The sequence below is a fragment of the Corvus kubaryi genome, unplaced genomic scaffold, assembly GCF_017639235.1.
Source record: "Corvus kubaryi isolate FWS band 111438036 unplaced genomic scaffold, C.kubaryi_AGA036_p1.0 37394, whole genome shotgun sequence".
NCBI classification, from domain to species: domain Eukaryota; kingdom Metazoa; phylum Chordata; class Aves; order Passeriformes; family Corvidae; genus Corvus; species Corvus kubaryi.
In genome coordinates this window covers 4,236,935-4,250,467 of record NW_024581133.1, presented here as the reverse complement: position 1 = coordinate 4,250,467, position 13,533 = coordinate 4,236,935, and the positions used below count along the sequence as shown (strand labels likewise).

The following is a 13,533-nucleotide window of genomic DNA, read 5'->3' as shown; positions in this document are numbered from 1 at the left end:
AAATGTTTAAATCCCATTGATTTAAGTGGGATTTAAGTACATATTAAGTACTTAGTTGAATTGAGGCCATACTGTGAAGGGACTCTTAGAACAAGGAAAGCACATTAGGCTTTAGGGATCTTTATTTACAGCTCAGATGTTTAACTTTGCAAATTTGGCTTAGGAACCTGTGTAATGCAAAAAGGAGCCAAGGACAGAATGCAAGAACATTTGGCTGCCCAGGGTCACTTCAGGATAATGCAACATACCAATATGGGATTTAGTTTCTAAAATACTTTTATCCTGAAATTTACCACATAGAATTTATAATTAATCTGACTTGCCTTCATGTGTCATTCAGCGCTTCATTGTACATACAGATTTCCAATGCTGCCAAATTTCTTGAGGTCTCATTTATTCTTCTCCCATTTTTCCCTCTCACTTTTAACCCCAACCTTCTGGTTGCAGGGTGAGGAGGAGGCACATGGCACTTGCTGTTTGTCAATCAACTCTCACTGCAAAGCCAGAAACATAAAAAGCTAAAAGCAACAAATGTTTCATCCTGGAACATGAAAATGTGCTTCCCCAAGAAGGGATCAAAACAGATCTTTCATTGCACTTAAAGGAGCTCTGTTAAAATGATATCATTTCTCTCATAGGTGTATCCAAACTGTGTTGTGTCTCTATGGACTTTGCTAAATACTGGAGCTGTAACAAAGTATTATGCTGCCTACAGGGTGACTTTTAGTTATTTCTTTATCTTTTCTTCTTGACCCCAGATATTATACAACTTATCTAACTCCACTGACACGATTGCAGAAGACTGAAATATTTCTATGTGTCTTGCAGAGAGGAGCTTGCTTTTGGGGACATTAATAACTCTTGTCAGTTTTTCTGTTTGGGAATGAGCCTATTTCCGGAGAGGTCTGGGAAGCTTGGCTTTCTTGGTCGAATTACAACCAACAGGAAACAGAACGTTATATCATGTACAAGCACTGCATTTTGAAAGGAAAAAGGGAAATAAAGACTCAAGGTTTTATGGAATCACCCAATCATACATGAAAACAGATTACTTTTGAGAGAAGTTCTTATTTAGCAGTACACCCTGAGACTTATCAGAAACCTTCTTCTTGGTTCTATCTTTATGGCAGGTCCAAATAACAACATGATCAAATTTTAGACCTCTGAAAAAAAATCCTTTCAATTTCACTGCTCAGGCTTGGCTTATTTCTAATAAACATCTAGTTATATAGATAACACTGTAGAAATAAATAATATTCATAATTCCACAAATAAATGATGAGTATTTTCTGCTAGTTAAGAAGGATGAGCAATGTTTTCAAGGCATTTAATTTGCTGTGGGGAAAGTATCCTAGCAAAACTAATCCCTGATTTATAAATTCAATTTTCAGATTTGTGCTGAACAAGTTTGTGATAATGCTACAAGTTAATCTCTCCCTTTCCTGACTCCTACCAGGTGGTAAATTTTCAGAAAAACGTGTTTCATTCCAGTGAAGACACAGAGATCCACTTACAGTACAGCCACTACAAAGTACATACAAATACTCGCCCAGCTCAAAAACATCCAAGTGCAAGGCCAATTTAACCACATGATAAACTGACTTTTCTGTCACTGTATGCACTTTTTCTGGTAATTAAACCCTCCTGAGGAAGTTGTATCAACCAGTCACAATCCTGACCTTGGTGGGTGCCTGTGGAGATGAGCACACACAGCCCTGAGCACACAAACCATCAGCCCCCCTTGCTCCCACCTGAGTGTGTGCAAAATACTCTAATTCCACTAGACAGACGTGCTCTGGATTTCTTAGAACTGTGCTAATCCCAGCTTGAAACCCAGGACACAGCAGTCCCTGAGTTGAGATACATTTCTAATGATTAACAGACAAATTAGGGAAATACTGAGCCTATTAAAATGAACATACTCAGGAATGTAATTGGATAGTGAATTAAATCATTCCTTTCACACTGATTAAACCAATAAAACAGGATGATGGTTCGTGCTCTGAAAGTGTATTACCTGACATTTCATCATACAATGTCAGAAAACAAAGAAGAAAGAGTAACTAAGCTTTAGCAACAACATTCAGAACATTATGGCTATTTAAAGAACAGTTGCTGTTTCCACTGTAAATACTTACCTCCAAGTAAATTTTTACACAACCCAACATGTAAATATTTACCGTGGAGAGAAGCTTAATTTTTCTTCATTCTCAGTCATGACAAAACCCATCGGTCTCATTTACCTCCTCAGTTGGATTACTTTTCAGGAAATACACTAGAGGTTTCCAATACCTTTTGTTTTCATTTGCAGCCTCTCCAAGCAGTCTAAACTCCGAAGCAGTAGAAAGCAAATAGCTTGTGTTGCACAGTAAAACAGTGGTTCTATGCTGGAGGGGGAAAAATTAACAGTTTTTCAGTAAACTTTCTGTTTGGTATATTACTACATTGAGCCAGTGTCAGTTTAACTCCAAATTTGTGTCACAACTTGTGTATGTTAACAAAATAAATGCCAAAGAGAGGCTCTGTTCTCTCAGAACATATGAATCCATATCCAATCTCAATTAAGTGTGAAGTAGGAATCTCAGGAATTACAGTAGGTGTGAGAATCTGGTGCCTGTGGAGTTAAAATACTCCCAGCAGTCACACCCCGAATGTCCCTGGGTTTTGTTTGTTTGTTTAAATTACCATCTAGGAGCTTAATGATTTAGGAGAACTGTCAGTGCCTCTTTTCTAGAGGGTGAAATGTGGGACTGATGAGCTCTAACCAGGGCAGCTGCACTTGGTTTGAGTCCTATGAAGAGGCTCAGTAAAGAAAATCTCAGCCACCGAGATCTGCCACTGCATCCTGTGCTCTGCTTGCTGCAGAGCTGCCAGCGGTGTGAGTGGAGAACTGAAGCAGCATTTATAGGATGTGTCTTTTTTCAGCCCACAGGAATCCTGAAGTACTCGAGCTAATGCTCCACAGGCCTGCTCGAGCCTTGGAAGCCATCCAGCAGTTGCAATGGAGAGATCAGGAGAGATTAATTTCATCTACTGCCTGAGTCAAGTATTCTGCTTCAGGGTAAAACAGCACTTTTTGACCTCACCCTGGTAAGATTACACTGTTCCTGGTACCAGAGTTATTTTAACGCAGAGAAAGGCTTCATTGCAGCTTTCAGAGCAGGCTGACTGCTCTTTTGGTCTCCTCGGTGTGTGACTATCAGTTTATCACCTCATTTGTACCACCAGGGCTCCTGGCAGGTCACTGTCAGCAGTGTGATACAAGGGACCAGACAGCTCTCGGTGCAGTGTCACCACCCCACACTGTGCCACCCTGAGACATGCACTGGCACTCACCCACTGATGAGACTTCTAAAGGAATGTGCTGAAATTGGTCAAGGAATCATCCCGGACGAGGAGGGAATTTACTGAAGGAATTATCCAAATGAGGCAGGAAGGCTCTAAGCAATGTAATATGTTGTTTATTTCCAGCGTCTATGGGATATATTATCCCTCAGATAAAAACTAAACCCATGAGAGAGGGAAGTTATTTGGTAAAACCACCACAAGAAACCAGGAAGAGTCATTGTATCTTCAAAAGCAAAGCTATTTTCAGGCCAACAAAGAGAAGGATTTTGAATTCTCTGCTATAAATATTCAAAATATTCCAAGAAGCATTTTGAGAAGCCCTTGAACATGGCCAAAAGCACAGGCCTTACAGCTATTCCTGTTTCTATGACATTGGCATCAGGTGTTTTTCTACAATTTTCCACAGAAACCTTTGCCTTGCACTGTTGTATTTCACACGTACTGAGAAACAATGCCACAGACAACAGTTTTCCCTGTAGCTTTCCTCCATTTTTATAGGTTATGCTTTATGGTTTGAAGGATTTGAAGTAGACTATTTGAAGTAGACTTAAAAGGCAATTATTTCTTTCAATGTCCTACAAGTTTTATACCAGAGCTATGATTCTATTACGCAGACATTTCTGCTCATCACAGTGCAAGTTGTCGTTTACTTGCAGATGACACAGTGTGACCATCTGAATTCCTGCTAATAGTTACTTAAGAATGTAAAGCTAAATTAAACAACTATCCATATAATCAAACCCACAATAATCTCTATAATTAGCTCTTTTTATCATTTTCTTTATCCCATAATAGAACAGAAAAAGACCAGGACTTCTCAGACACTAACGAGAATCAAGAACAGAAAAATAAGATCAAATATCTTTGTTTTACCAACAATTTTTAGGCTCAGAGACCAGCAAGTCTGTGGAAAAGTCAATACACAGACTTGTGGGCACCATTATATAATTTCCTGTTGCTTTTCCAAGGATCCCATGATCATTTAATGTGGCACTTGCAGGAAATATATAAAAAGGAGCATTGAAGACAGAACTGCAGCAGTGGGATGACATCAATACAAATGCAAATACACACCATTCAGAGATTATTCCAAGAATGTCATTAAAAATAATCAGCTCTATGAATTCTGAGAGCCCAGGATGGGTGTGCCAAAGCACCTCTTTGGAAGGCCATTGCCAGCAGAGCACAGAAGGCACAATCCAATAAATGAGGCTATTCTTTTGAAGAGATGCTAAGGTTGATATATTACCAGTACCTGAAAAACCGCCCAGACCCTAGGAGGGCAAAGCAAGTACTGAAATGAGTACAAAACCACATGACTTGAGATTTCCAGAGGCCTGGGGAGACACCCATTTGTTCAAATGCAGCCAGCACAAAACATTCACAAAACATACAATTTTCCTTTGTGCCAATTATTCTATGGAGTAACAGCCTAGAGGCCTGACACCTTCATAGTTTTACCTGCACTGGGGCATTGAGGAATTGCACCTCCATCTCACCCCAGCCCTAGCAGGGGGGGGTCTAGAAGCTCTTTGTATTAGCCTGGCACTGCAGAAACTCCCAGGCCAACAAACCAAGAGGGAGGACCAATATTGGCTGCAGTAGAGCAGCAGCAGAAAGCAGGGTGGAAAATCCAGCCCAGGTTGTTTTCATCAGGGTTTAATTTAACCCTGTGCTAGTACAGTTCAAACCATGTTAGTGTCAGCAGCTACTCTGAGATTTACTAAAAGGGTGTAAATGGCACCTTAAAACACTATCCTTTGTTTGGAAGAGGAAAGTACTTGGGATTGCTAATATTATGCCCCAATACACTCAAGACTCAGCTATGGACAGTAGATTTTATTAGAATCAAGTTTAGCAGCTTATTTTTAGTCTATGTCAAGCACTCAGTAGAGGGGAAGAGATCCCCCAGCAAGTATTCAATTAGTAACAATGATCTCACAATTGTATTCCTGCTGCCTGGGACACTCATTACTCATAAAATACTGAGCTCTGAACGCTGGCTGAAAACACTGCTACCAAGTGTGAAATAAGGCAGTGGAAGAGAATAGGGAATAATAACAATAAAAAGAAAGACTTCTAAAAGTTATAAACCAATAAAAAGGAGTCTGAACATTACAAGGTAAAAAGCAGGAGGTGTTAGAGAAATGCCAACAGCGGAAATGCCTCAGGCTTCTATTTTCTCATGCCACCTATCCCAAAGAACTTGGAAATCCATAGGTTTTCTTATTATGTAGTAACTACATATTAAAATATCATAGGATGGATCAGGGGCTGCAGTTCCCATCCTACTGATTTTCAGAGGAAAGTGAGAATTTTGTGAAGGGCAACTATAGGACAAAGAGAATGGTATCCAAACATCTGCATAGGAGGAAGGGCAGTGCTTTCAGATTTTTACAATCCACCTGCAAATGTACTCTAAACTCTTACCAGCTCCTCTGACAGAGGTGTTTGCAGGGTGCACATATCCAAGAACTCCCCATGGGCCCGAAGCTCAGCTGCTTTCCAAAAACCTCATTCTGCAACCCCTTAGAACAAATGTGCACCAACATAACCCTGCCCTGGCATTTCCCTTCAGCTCTCCCTGCAGTGTGTCACAGCGTGTATAACCTCAGTTGAAGTAAATAATGTTGTTTCTCTTACACTTGATGACTTTCACCTGATAACTGGAGAGGGCCCTGGTCATCAGGACTGCAAATCTGTTTTCTCTTTGTCTCTATCTGCGTTACGCCCCAATTTCCTTTTTCTGTTGAAGGCAGTCAGGGACTCAAGATGGCAATAGAGAGCTGGAAAACACATAGTCCAGGAAAATGCTATAAATATCCCTTTTGTTGCTTAATGTGTTGTTAAACCTCTTGCTAGAGAGGCCTTTAGTGTTAATCTGCCCATCAGTATCTCAAAAATTCCCATCCAAAATTATCAACAAATAGTTTGGTCAGTAGAGAATGTTTATTTGCAGTTGCACAACTCTCAGTTTGCAGAATATTATCTACTTAAAACATAAGCAAACAGACACAGTCTAGGAAAACCAGGACTGTGAAAATTAATTCATAACCTTATTTTGTAGTAAATTTAGCATTAGAAGATTTAGCAACGTTTAGCATATTTGGGATATATCATGTGCCTTACAGGCAAATATTGTACTTTTTTTTTTCAATGGCTATCAGTAAAAAATATGATTTTAGAAAGCAAACGTGCATTTTTGTAAAGAAGAGGTTTCTAGTTCCCCTTGTGTGGAACCACCCCACAATACAAACTGGATGCAGGGTTTCTGGCTTGGCTTTGAGGCTGCTGTGGAGAACTGCTGTGTGCTCCCTGCCAGGTGCTTCCTTCCATCCCAGAGGTGGCAGCCTGGAAATGATGAATGAACTAATTCATACAGTCTGCAGCTATCTGAGTGTCAGAGATTTACCTAATATGTATTACATATGTCTAGATATAAGGACACAAACTAAATTTGGGTTACTAGCACTGAAAAGCCAAGGAATTGTACAATTATCACTTACCAGTATGCCCCATGTTAAATACATCCAAAAAAGAGTAACATTTTCTACAAGATTATCCTTAATTAGTCTTTGTTCCTTGAAGATCTCGTAATAGTTTACCTCTTTCAGCCTAAGTGACTCTACCAGCCAGAGAACGTGCTCTGTGAAGGGCTGGGCCAGAGCTGATAAGGGTTTATCCCTTTTCTTCTGTGGAGTTTGCATCAAGCCTACAGCTCCTGCTGGGGGAGAAAAAAAAATGTTTTTTTAAATAGAAAAGGCTAATTTATGCCTAAGCTCCTGTTTCTGATCAGAGTAAATGTTGAAAGCTTTAAAGCTGATTACAAATTAAATACCTGTGTCCCCAAAATGCTTGCCTAACTTCAAACAATTGGCTGCTGGGCAGGAGCTGCAGGGACAGGTGTGCTGAGAACTGACACCTATTCCAAGATCAGAAGAGGGCACTAGGGCTTAAGTTATATTCAACATAATCCCAGACAAAAAAAAGAGAGAGGGAGCAAAAAACAGTGAAAAGTGTCAGAAAGAGTCTTTTGTTATTCTAGTGCTTCTCTCTCAAAAAGTGAGAAAACAGGCGGGGCTGGAGGCCCATGGGACCAGGATCTGTGGCAGCTCCAGCACAGCTCAAGGGGCAAGTCCTGTCACAAACATTTACAGCAGAGCCTCCAAGCTGTGGGACCTCATCCCCCGCCACAGCCTCCCCTCCACCCCTTGAATCTTTGCATGTTGTTCCTCTGCTGGGCTCTGTGCTGGCAGCAAAGGCGAAGCCACCAGGATGGCAGCTGCTCACAGAGACAAAGAGCTACCCACCCACCCTACCGAGCATCAGGAAGGGTCAGGAGATGCCCCTCGTGGGCTCAGGAGAAACAGGGAATTTTACACTGCAGCTTAGTGGTGATAAAGAGCCACACACCCCTCAACAAAAAGCCCCTTTGTGTCTTGTTCTCCTCGCAGCCATGAAACAGAGCAGTTGCATTATGATTGTTACTTGCTGTTAAATCTGATGTGGTGTTTTGAAACAGCACAAAATGAATTTTCATTACACAGGACTTTGCCCCAGATTGTGCACGTCCTGTGTTAAGGGGGTATCTTCAGTGGTGGTGTGGAAACCACTCAACACAGTGCAGTTTAAATCAGCCAGCTCAGCTGGTTTATCTCCCTCTGCTATCTTTGCAGAGAGACAAAGAGAACCCAAGGTTTCTCTGAAACACCTTCTGTGTGAATATTCTTCTCCCCTTTGGCTCTAAAGAGGATTTAGGAAGAACTGCACCACATATTAGTTAAAATAGACATGTGAATATCCACTATGTATCAATAAATCCATATAAATCCAAGTTGCAAGACATACAAACAGCTGTACTAGTTGAAGCCAAATTATCCTGTGTGATAAAAGATAAATACAGATGACTGTAATAGGAGAGTAATCAACACTTTCCCAGGTGTCCTTTCCCAACTCCCAGCAATTTGTGGCTCAGGGACTTCAAGTCAGATGTTGTCTTTTTAAAATATCCCTTGGTAGATTTTTCATGCATGGATTTCCTCCATCTTCCTCCAGAGATGCAACAAAGACCCAGAAGGAAACACAGTGAATTAATTTTCCTGACATTCATTTCCGTTGTCCCCAAAAAGACCAACCCCAGGACTCATCCTGACCCCACACAGGAGCCAGCCCATGCAAGGCTGCTGAGGAAGAACCTGTTGGCTACGACTGGCTTAAAGATATGAGTATTGTGTCCATTCCTTACTGCTGAACATGAAATACATGCAAATGTCCCTCCTGAAAGTCCATATCCACATACACCACCCTAATGGGGACATTTGGCATCAATCTTCCAGGACTTGGAGAACTCAGAGGCCAGAAAGCCCTTTCAGAGAAGAGAAAAACCCTTTAAAAAGGAGCACCTCGAACACAATCGTTGTTTAAAAATAGATTTACAGCTTACTAAAATGGAAAAGTCAAGTTATCTAGTGTATATTCCTCTGTAAGCTGGAGGGGAAAAGAAATTTGGCTTATGCATAGAAAAAAAGATATTCTGAACCCACCGAGATGAATTCAAATTGCATTTTGTAAGAAGAAATTATGAGTACAAGTGACCATCTGTCTTTGGTTTATTAAATGGTGCCTTTCAAAATGCAAGATCCCTACCCTGAGTCTATTTTCTATTTAAAAAATAATTATTACTGTGTTTTACTAAAAATTGAGTGAGGAAAAGCTGAATTTCTCATGCTGCTTCTAAGATAGACAGGAACAGAAGGGGACTAGCACATTTGTGTGTAAATCAGGAGTGACTTTATAAAAGGAATTAATACTTTGGGTAGAATACAGAATAAAAATAATAATTAAAAATCAGAGAACAAAGCATTTGGATTTCTGAAGCAGCTTATGTTACAGCACCTCCCCACAGACTGACACTGACAAAGCTCAGCAATGTGGCTTCCCAATGTGTTTGAGGGCAGTAGGTCTCTGTAACTAAAGTCAGACCTTCTAAGATGACTTGTTATTGCTCTGGCCTCTCCCTTGGACCAAGAATTTTAAATCTTACCCTGCAGCTTTTAGATCACCTTGCCAACTCAGGCCTGTATCTCTTCTGCTCCAGGGAGAAGGTGCTAACAGTTGTCTTCTCAAATCTTAGGAGAAGATGCACATCTGTAGCACAAATATCAGCACCATGAGGAATCCACAGGAAGTTGAGAGGAAAGGGGTGGAAAAACTGAATTACAGGGAGATAAAGCTGCTGTACAATGGGCTTTCCCAGGAGACCTAGGCAACCTCTGCTGTTCACCTGATAGAAATGTCTGTGGATGTAGGATATCAACTACAAATCAACAACAGAATATGCCGAATTTCTAAAATATAAATTTGGTTAATGTGGAAGACCTTGTCAGAACTTTTTTTAACTCCTCACAATTTAATCATGACACCACTGAGGTTATCTTGACTACTACCCCAGATTGGCTATCACTTCTCTCCAAAACAATCTCCTTTTGGTCGTCTTTGCTTTTCAAACTCAAGAAGTTGAGTGAAGAACCTAAAAATGCAGATTATCAGAGGAACACAAACAACGTTGTCTTTCATATAGTCCATCCCATGCTTACAGCAGACATGCCATTTTTATCTAAGGACCAAAATAAGAGCCCGTATCTAGCCAGATCCTCCTTGTTGCCAGTACTCCCACCTCAGAATTAGTCAGGTCACATGAACACATCACTGAAATAAATTGTCTTGCTGGACAACTGGTTCTTTACATGCACAGTCACAGTCACGACAGCTCAGGAGATTCTGATTGCACAGATTAAAGGTATGATCTCCCACAGAGATCTAAAAAGGCAGTAACACCCACCAGAAATTTACTACAGTTATGAATCAGGATCTTGCCACCAACATCTTGGAATGTCTGGATATTTTAGCAGAGACATTGCAGGGGGCATACACTGTCAGAAATATCCAAAGGATTTCCATTAGCCAAGAAAAAGGAAGAAAATACTTAAGGAGGGTATATTCCTGACTGCAAAATTATTCTGATGTAGTTCTTAGAATTTTGAAATTGGTCTCCCTACTCCACTGGTGTAAAGCTGGCCAGGAGAGAAGGATTCTTGATGGCACTTTGTGAGAAATGGAAGCTGAATTTGAAATGAAGTAGCTAATTTATGGCTAATGCCTGCTAATGATAGCAGCAAAAGTGTGTGTTTATTGCGAACATTTAAAACTTCGAGGGCAGACGTTTACAAAGGTGCGAGTCAGTAGTGCCTTCATAAAGCTGGAAAGTAAAAAGACATAAATGAGCATTAATGTTGTTTTTAAAAGGGAAAAGACCAAAGTTATACTAATGCAGATGCAGAATAAAAAACACAGCAATTGAAAAAATAATTAGGATAAAAAGTGTGGCAGCTTAGTGGGAATGATTTGCTCTTTGAAAGTCAATAATAAAAAAATCACTGCTTTGAAGAGGAAAGACAGGGTCACTAAAAGGCAAATGCTCATTACTTTTATTTTTAAAAGCATGCAGAATAATGAGGAAAAGTTGAAAGCTAGGGGTGTATTTTGGGGGAATATGTCATAACTCAGACATTAAATGGGAATAAAACTACATGATTTCAAACTGGGACTTTAGAGACATGAGATACACATTATATATCTCTTGGAAAAGGGACAGTGATTTTATGGGATCTTCCTTTAAATTTAGACCTTTGGTATTTTCAAGTATTGAATATACCATCAGGAAAGGTTAGGAGCAATGTGCCAGCTTCACTGATATCATCCATTTCTATCTGATCAAGCCAGTAACAGATTGGACACAGATTGATCAGGATAAATTTGTATGGAGTTCAGCTCTCCCTGGAAGAAAGCACTACATGAAGTTAAATGTGGTTTCATGGTATTAGGAGAAAATGATGAAAACAGAACGGAAAAGCAGAGAAATGCTCTGAGCCAGTCCACATTTGTAAATGAAGGAAGTGATAAGAATGGTGCAGGAATTGCCCTGACACCTAGCACTGAACCTTTCGGGCAACCTCTGCTCCCAGGGAGGACACTTCTGTACTGATTGCTGCAGCATAGCTGGACATGCACCTATCATTATTCCCCAGGAAATCATCCCAGCTCTTATTAATGCCAGCACAGGAGACAGGAGGACATGAAATGCTCCTTTTGGTAAGAGTTGCCTCTCAGAGCACAGTGGGGATTTGGACAGAGGGTTTAGTTTAGTGCCAGCTTGCCCACAGCTCTCCCTAATAACCATACAAGCATCCCAGAATGGTGCATTTTGAATTATAAAAGATGCTTTTCCAAAGACAAAAGGACTACCGCCATCCACCCATCCCAAAACCCAAAGAAGACTAGAACCTTGGAGAATTTACAATAAAATAAAACCATAGCTAATTTTTAACAGATCAGTGCTCTATCTTTGCAAGCTTTGTGTAGCAACACATCGTTCACTTCACCTTAACTTCACCATTATGTTATAGTTTGCACCACTGTAATTGTCTCTCTGAAAGGGACCCCAAAAAGATTCAGAAAGGCATCTCTTTACCCAGTGTACTGACTGTGCTTATTGATGTGAGTGGTAGAATAATTTGCATGACAGCAATTAAGAAATTCTACAGCCAATTTATAATCTTCTGTTTTTATGGTATAGATAGCAAACATTTTCATGAAAGAAGGCTGACTTATTTGACTGGATGGATTTTTAACTTGAGGGTGACAACTTTCCTTTTTAAAATATCAAATGAAGACATCTGCAGACATCAAAAAAAAAAAAAAAGGAGAGAAAAACCCTCACAACTTCTGCTTCTCTGTGGAAGATGTTGAGAACTATCACATTTACACTGCAGTCACAAGTGTGCAGACCTGTTCCTCATGCACAGCTTACACAAACCAGCGTTTGAGGTGATGGAACGGAAGAGTGCACAGGCTTGCTCAATATGCTCCTTCCTTTAACCACAGAATTTACTGCTTGTAGCAACAGCTAAGAAAAATTTAAATTGTGGTTTTTGCTGAAGTGCACCACTAACCAACAATTCTGCCATAAGAAAAACTGATTACATAAAGCCATAAAGCATTGCAGCATAACAATATACATAATTAAGAAATTAAAAAGTAGTTAGGAGATCTCACCAAGACCTTGGTGGAATTAAGATAAAATTTTACAAGTTGAGGAGCCAGCACTGAGACTGGAACAGTTTTTGGAGGGAGGGCAGTGTGTACGATTGGGTTTTGTAAGGCAATGCTCATCCATAACTCAGGAAATGTTTTTGGTGAGCCTCATGGGGCAGAGACAGCTCCTTCCACCCTGCAGGCCACAAGTCTCAAGTTTCACACACTGCTCACAATAACCGTAAAGAACACTGTTAAAAAAAAAATAAATAAATAAAAAAAGAGAAGAAGCTCTATTTTTCCACCTCACAGATTCCTTCAGAAACCCCCACAGTTCCAAGGGCACGGATGAAGTGGTAGTTTCCTAAAGGAGAAACCTTATGGGCTGAAATAATGTAACACAGATAATGACAACTTTCTCCTTAACTAAATACAGACATTTCTCTGAAGCCCCATGAGAGGCTGGCAACACCTGAGCAAGTTAAACATCAAAACTTGGATAAAGTCACCATATATTTGGTCCCTAGAAGGAGGAGTCACCTTTTCAGAAAGGCAACTGCTCTTGCTTTACTGTGGTGGGTCTTTTTGATGCTGGTAAACAGAACATGAAAAATACTCCAGCAACACAAACCTCCTGAAGGTGCAAACCACTGCTAGACTAAACTCGCATTGTCTGCGTGGCACTTGGGTTGATGTTTGTAACGAGATACTGTGAAAACACAAGTGAACTTGACCTTGCCCTTATCTTTGGACTTGCAAAGTGATCTCTGCTGGAAACTTCCTCGCATTTCCTTTCATGTGCCAGATCAAGACTGAGACCCATCAGATAAAGCAGCGTGCCTTGAAGGCTTGACTCGCAGCTGTCCAGACAGTTAACCTTAGCCATGGAAGAAGAACAATAATCAAACAATCTGTTTTCTTTGCAGCCCCACAACTGCTGCATCACATGATGTGACACTAGTTTCCCAACAGTGTGTACTTTGAAGCTGACAAGTGTTAAGCTGTGATTAAAAATTCCAAATGAATGTGAGTACCTGTCGCTCAGATGGGTCCCTCAGCTGTGCTGGTGGCCACAAGAAAACAACCAGGAAC

General features: G+C 40.4%; 1 long non-coding RNA gene across 1 annotated transcript; it reads right to left on the bottom strand.

The window, feature by feature from the left end:
* Positions 1-6,296: 6,296 nt before the first annotated feature.
* On the bottom strand, positions 6,297-13,314 carry LOC121669909. Its single transcript, XR_006017931.1, has 3 exons — positions 13,176-13,314; positions 6,954-7,069; positions 6,297-6,699 (listed from the first exon to the last, which is right to left on the bottom strand). It is a non-coding gene; the product is annotated as an uncharacterized LOC121669909 (long non-coding RNA).
* Between the last annotated feature and the right edge of the window lie 219 nt (positions 13,315-13,533).